Source organism: Bos mutus, chromosome 10 (genome assembly GCF_027580195.1).
Source record: "Bos mutus isolate GX-2022 chromosome 10, NWIPB_WYAK_1.1, whole genome shotgun sequence".
In the NCBI taxonomy this organism is placed as follows: Eukaryota; Metazoa; Chordata; class Mammalia; order Artiodactyla; family Bovidae; genus Bos; species Bos mutus.
The window spans coordinates 23,452,589-23,459,116 of record NC_091626.1 but is presented as its reverse complement, the minus strand read 5'-3'; the positions used below and the strand labels follow the sequence as shown (position 1 = coordinate 23,459,116).

General features: G+C 43.3%; 1 protein-coding gene across 4 annotated transcripts in view; it reads left to right on the top strand.

Moving 5' to 3' along the window:
* Positions 1 to 2,419: 2,419 nt before the first annotated feature.
* ZNF410 (zinc finger protein 410) overlaps positions 2,420 to 6,528 on the top strand; it is a 42,356-nt gene continuing 38,247 nt past the window's right edge. The window contains exons 1-2 of one of the 4 annotated variants that reach the window (XM_070377532.1): positions 2,431 to 2,695; positions 3,153 to 3,233. The gene's annotated coding sequence lies outside the window, so the exon portion shown is untranslated. Of the gene's footprint in view, positions 2,696 to 3,152; positions 3,234 to 6,528 lie in introns of all 4 variants that reach the window. The other 3 variants (XM_070377533.1, XM_005893809.2, XM_070377534.1) reach the window with 3 other exon arrangements.

The window sequence follows — 6,528 nt, the reverse complement described above, 5'->3', positions numbered from 1 at the left end:
ATATGTATTCATTTGGAAATGCTTTACGTAATTCTTGAACTGTAGCTTGATGCAAGAATAAATAGGATAGTGTTTCCATATTGTGTTGATGGAAAAGGGACTTAATGGCAGGGTATGTGTGTGTGCAGGAGTTGGGGGAAATTCAGAGCTTGTGGAACAGTTTTTGGAGTAGAATAGAGGCTTTGTGTCAGAAGTAGTATAAGTTAAATAACTGAGACTGGTTAGGTTGATGGAGGGACTTACTACAGAAGATGATCTATTTGTGTTTTGCCAAGTAGTCCACAGTATAGCCTAAAAACCCAAATCTATATTGATAAAAGCCTATGTTTATTTTAGGTTAGTAGGCGCATACTATCAAATAGTTACAAAGATTTCAAGAGAAATAGGTATAGACATCACTTCAAGTTTTAAGTGATGAAAAAGATTTAAATACAACTTCAAAAAATGATAGAACTGACTGAGCAAAAGTAACAAATGGTTGTAAACATGCATGTTCAGGACCTATTAATGTATCTCTATATAAGAGCATTTGTTTTATTCATTGTAATCAACCCTTTAATACAGTAAAATTGAGGGTTTTTTTTTAAGTGTTGTGCTGGTTTATGGTCAGCAGTTTACAAACTGTAGTATGCTTTTGTGTAGATTCGAACTGTGTTGTATCAGTCACTCCAGTTGACCTCAGTGGCCTTCAGCTCTTTCTGTTGTATATACTTTTCCATTTCATCTCCATAGAGAGCTTCATCTCTTGTCTAAGTGTTGATAACTCCTAAATCTATCTTATTTCCAGTCTCTTGAGCTAGGTAGGCCCTTCCCTGGTGGCCCAGACAGTAAGGAATCTGTCTGCAATGCAAGAGACCCTGGGTTCGATCCCTGGGTCAAGAAGGTCCCCTGGAGAAGGGAATGGTAACCCACTCCAGTATTCTGCCTGGAGAATTCCATGGACAGAGGAGCCTGGCAGGCTATAGTTCATGGGATTGCAGAGTCAGACACAACTGAGCGACAAACACTTTCACTTCCCAAGTAAATATCCCACTTTCTCTTTAGAAGAACAGCTATGACAAACCTAGACAGCATATTAAAAAGCAGAGATGTCACTCTTTTGACAAAGGTTTGTATAGTCAAAGCTATGGTTTTTCTAGTAGTCATGTAAGGATGTGAGAGCTGGACAATTAAAAAAGGCTGAGTGCTGAAGAATTGACACTTTCCAACTGTGGTGCTGGGGAAGACTCTTGACAGTCCCTTGGACAGCAAAGAAATCAAACCAATCAATCCTAAAGGAAATCAACTCTGAACATTCATTGGAAGGACTGATGCTGAAGCTCTAATACTGATGTGAAGAGCCGACTCATTGCAAAAGACTCTGATGCTGGGAAAGATTGAAGGCAGAAGGAGGACAACAGATGATGAGATGGTTGGATGGCATCTCCGACTCAATGGACATGAGTTTGAGTGGACTCCAGGAGATGGTGAAGGACCAGGAAGCCTGGTGTGCTGCAGCCCATGGGGTCACAGAGAATCTGACAGAACTGAGCGACTGAACAACAAGAACCCCATAGGCACCTGGGATAGATAAACTCGGCTTATCTAAGGAGGAAATAACCTTCCCTTGAAAGGTGTTGCTTCTTTTCAAATCACCATCCTTTGTGTAGGAAACTACTGGTTTCTTCAACTCTGTCTCTATTCTTGAAAACGCCCTTCTTAGAAAATGGCTTTTATTCCCAGGTGGCTCAGTGGTAAAGAAACTGGCTGCTAATGCAGGAGATGCAGGTTTGATCCCTGGGTGGGGAAGATCCCCTGGCGAAGGAAATGGCAACCCAATCCAGTATTCTTGCCTGGAGAAGCCTGGGGGGCGGGGGGGAGCTACAGTCCATGGGGTCGCAAAAGAGTTGGACGTGGCTGAGCACGCTGGCACACCACTATCTTAGCTGAGTCTCTCCATCCTTTGGGACCCAGCAAGTATTCAAAAATTACTAATCTCAAAAACTCAAGTCAGACACATAAAGCTCTAAATTGTGGCATCAAGCCTGAAACTCAAGGGTTCTAGCCCCCTGTGGACATCCGAGAGCTCTTTACATCCGAATGTACTGACGGAACGAAGACTAGGGAATCCACATTTCAAAAAGAAAGTTATACACCTGAGTCTCAATTTTTTTACCCCGCCCGGTATGCAATGCAGAACTATTCTGGAAGTTCCTTCTTAAGTTCCACTTAAGCTTCAAAGTCCTCTCCACTGAGAGAACTGATAAATGTTTAAGTAGTGATCTTTTCTTTCTCGCTTGCCTCCACTGCAACCTGTACTGATCTCAGCTGACAGGAAAAACTACCCCGTCCGTTGCAGCAGGGAAGCAGTGACGTCACGACTAGAATTGACTGACCCCGTTTTTTCGGGCTTCGCAGACCACGGAGCTACAAAGGCCGAAAGGGAATGAGTGGGAGGCGGGAGAGCGCAGATCCTACCCTCACAGAGCCAAGCCCTGCGCTACCAGCTTGGCCCGCGCAGGCCTGAGGCCACCGGGCGGTAAACCTCTTCGGCTATACGGTCGCGGGGCTGGGAGGCAAGCGAGTGGGTGTGTGCGTGGGGGCGGCCAAACTTCCTGTCCCGCGCTTGAACTGCTTCCGGCAAGAGCCGGAAGACGCTCTGTGTGGACAGAATTCGGGACCGACTGACTGACGGACTGCTGCCCGGGACTGGAAGGTGAGTTCTCGGGTGGTCCTGACCACACCCGCTCGGTTGGGTGGTCTCCGAGAGGGAGGAAGTCAGCGCCGGCTTCTCGGGGGCGCGGGCCGAGTTTGTCCCCGGAGAGGACCGGGAAACCGCCCCCGGGGCACCCCACCCGGATCTGGAGCGGCGGATCTGAAGCCCTACGGCTTCGGCTTTTCTCCTCGAGGGCTTCTGGGGCCGGTGTTTCCGCTCCTTTACTTGGTTTGGGGGCCAGGGACATGGGGACAAGACCGACCTGAGAAAGCTAGAGTCAGCGAGTGCCCTGGGCGGGGGCTCCCAGACTGCACCCGCAGCGAGGCCCGCCCGCCAACCTTGGGGCCCTTCACTAGGCCGTTGTAATCGGGGAACGATGATGCCAGGGCGACTCTGCCCTGGATATTTCAGCCCCAGATCTACCTTCTTTTCCCATATGTCCACTTTCTGGGACTAGAAGAAGGAAGACTGCCGACTCGGAGGGGCTGGGCCGCCGGTTTCTCCTTCGCGTGTCATTTGAAGGCGAGGGTGTGGAGCTGTGAGTGTTTACCGCCTGTATTCGTTTCGCAGTTTCTATTTATCCTCTGAAGTCTCTTCGGAGAAAAGAATTCAATTAGTTTATTAAAGTTTATCTCTCTTGCTCATGAGGCTCTGAAATGCACTTAGGATTCATTTGTTAAACTTCATTCAAAGTTAAATATTAACTTTGAAGTTAAGAATTTGTACTTCTTCCTCATTTTGACCCAATGGTCGACGCAGCATATTTAATATGTAAAGAGGATGAAAGAAATATTTTAAAATAAAACCAGGGGCGTTTTGTTATTGTTAGGGAGTGAAAAATTCCACTGTCTTCGTATGAGACAAAGTGAGGTCAACTAAGCTAAGTAGAGATCTCGTTTTTGGCAAATTACTTAATCTCTAGCTTTGACACCCCCACCCGCACCCCCTGTAAATGAAGAAGGTTACCTATTCATTCAGTAAATATTTCCTAAATGTTTAGTTTGTGCAAGCACCATGCTGAGTTAGTGGGAGGATGAATAAATTCAGTGAATCTTAACTAGTGAGAAAAACATGCTGAAAGACGACTAACTCCCAAAGCAGGGTGAGAGAATTGTTAAAGAGAGGTTAAACTGTGTTGTGAGAACACCAGGGAAGGATAGATTTGTTTTGACTGGAGGGAAAAGATGAGTCTTCATGGAGGATGGCATATGAGTTAGATTTTGAAGACAGGAAAGGATTTCAAAGATCACAGCTGGATTGCAGCGTTTATTACTGGAGGGTCTTATTACTGAAGAACTATCCCAAGGGAAAGATCTTGAACACTGAAATAGGTTGGAATGTTCATTTAGTAGCCAATTCAGTGTGTACTGGAGAAAAGGATTCATTGAGGAGTATAGTGGATGCTTTAACTGAAACAGTATTTGAGGACATACTGTTGAATATTTAAAATGCCACGCTTAGGGATTTGACTGTTAATTCTGAGGCACTGAACTTTGGGCAAGGGAAGTGACATAAACTTCTCTGTGTTTTGGAAAGATAACTAGAGTGGCTGCATAAAAGATGGATTGGAAAGGGGAATTTTAAGGGCAAGGTGGCCAGTTAGAAGCTTGTTTTCATGTTGGAGTTGAAAGATAATGAAAAACCTAAACAGTACATTATGGTAGGAATAAATTTGGAGGAATCAGAACCACTGGGATTATTTAGATATGGAGGATGAGAGAGATTGTTCAAGATCTAGAGTTTGTAGCTGAGTGGGAGGAAAATTGGGCAATAACTGAAATGGATAATACGGGAAGAAGAACAGGTTTGGTGGGGAAGATGACAATCTGGATTTTGGACATGGTTAAAATTGAGATAAACATCCACTTGGGGATACCTAGCAAGCAGTTAGAAATAGTTTGAGTTCAGAGAGAGGTTAGTAATAGAGACAAAAATTTGGGTATCATTTATCATTTGTGGTGTCATTCATTCAATATGCAAATATTTATTTAGTGCCTACTAGCTGCTTACAGAGAAGCTTGCATAAAAGCCCTTAAAGCTCATAGTAAAGACAGTCTCAGAGCTTCATAGTATCAGAAATGACTCTTGGAGACCTAAATTCCTTATGAATTACATACAGTACTCTGCCAGGCACCAGGTGATGGGTTCTGGGTGCTAGGAGATAAAGTAGTGAACAAGACAGACTAGTTCTTGTCCTTGTTTATGGAGCTTACAATTTGTAAACAAGCTTGCCCTTTTTTATGATAGCCAGACAAAAAGTGAATACTATATAAAAACAAAAGAATTCGAAATTGTGATGGGTGCTGTAATGGAAACAGTAGGGATGGATAGAAAGTAAACTGGGGTTATGGGGAACCTTCCTGGGATAAAGTGATCAGGCATACATAACCTTTTTATGTGAGTTGATGGTTGAACAGAGCCCTGAAGAATAAAAAAACAGCTAACCAATGGAAGAGAAAGTATTCCTAGGTAGAGGAAATGACACGTGCAAATCACTAGCATAGGAAAGAGCTAAATGTGTTCAAGGAACTAAGGGAGAGCCATTTGGCTGGAGCTTGGTGAGCAAGTAATAGAGAACAACTCTGGAATGTCTTTGGAGAAGCAGGAATGTATCACATATGTCCTTATAGGACTGGATAAGGATTTTGGATTTTTTCTAGATATATTGGGAAGCCACGTGAAGAAAATGCGAAAATTCATAGTTTAAGATGATATTGAGTGATGCAAAGAGAACAGAATGAAGGGAGGCAAAGAATAGAAGCAGGGAGACCAGTTAGGAGGCAGTAATGGTACTTTAAGGCAACAGTTGATGGTGGCCTGGAGTGGAGTAGAGGCAGTAGGAGTAGGTAGGTTAGAGATAGACTCAAGACCAGACTTGTAGCTGGACTGCATACTGCAAGCAAAGGAAAGAAGTTATAAAAGTAACTTCTAAATGGGGTGAATGATGGCCTTCCCTTGAGTGGAGGATTGTGGTCAGAGGGGCTGGCAGGGGATAATGGGAAACGGTTGGGAGAGAATTCATTTTGAATATGTTAAATTTGAGATATCAAAACATCAGGTAGAGATGTCAAATAAGCAATTATATATACAAGTTTGTAGCTCAGAGGACATATCTAGGCTATAGGTATGGCGAGGGAGGAGGGTTCAGGATGGGGAACACTTGTATACCTGTGGCGGATTCATTTCGATATTTGGCAAAAACTAATACAATATTGTAAAGTTTAAAAATAAAATAAAATTTAAAAATAAATAAATAAAAAAAAAATTTTTTGGAGACCATGTCATTTAAAGCCATGCGTTCACACTAGGAGGGTAATATAATATAGTAAGAGAAGAGGGCCTGCAAACTCCTGAGGAACATTAGTATTTAGAAGGTGAGTTGAAGAGGAATATAGGTGTTATCAGAGAAGGCTGGAGGAGTGGCCAATGAGGTAGGATTAAAATGAGAATCTTAGAGGCAAAAGAGAGTAAAGTGTTTGTGGAAGGAGGCAATGCTTCTAAGGGAAAATATCAGTTATGACTCTGGTTGCAAATGACCAATTTACTTGAGGAGAAGAGTTTATGACAAGGATGTGGGCAGCTCACAGGATCAAAGGAAATACTGAAGGCCCTGGCTTTGAAAAGGACAGAAATCTGAGCAGCCCCAGGGGGAGACTGATAATTGCAGTACTAGAATGAACAGGTTGCTGTAGCAGTTTTTACCTTTTAGTTACTTACTTCTTTTAGAATTCACGTTCTAAGGTAAAGTATCTGATGAACAAATCAGTTGACTGCCCAACAGTTCATTAGGATAGGAAAGAACACCTTACTCTACAGTCCCACCAAGAATGTAT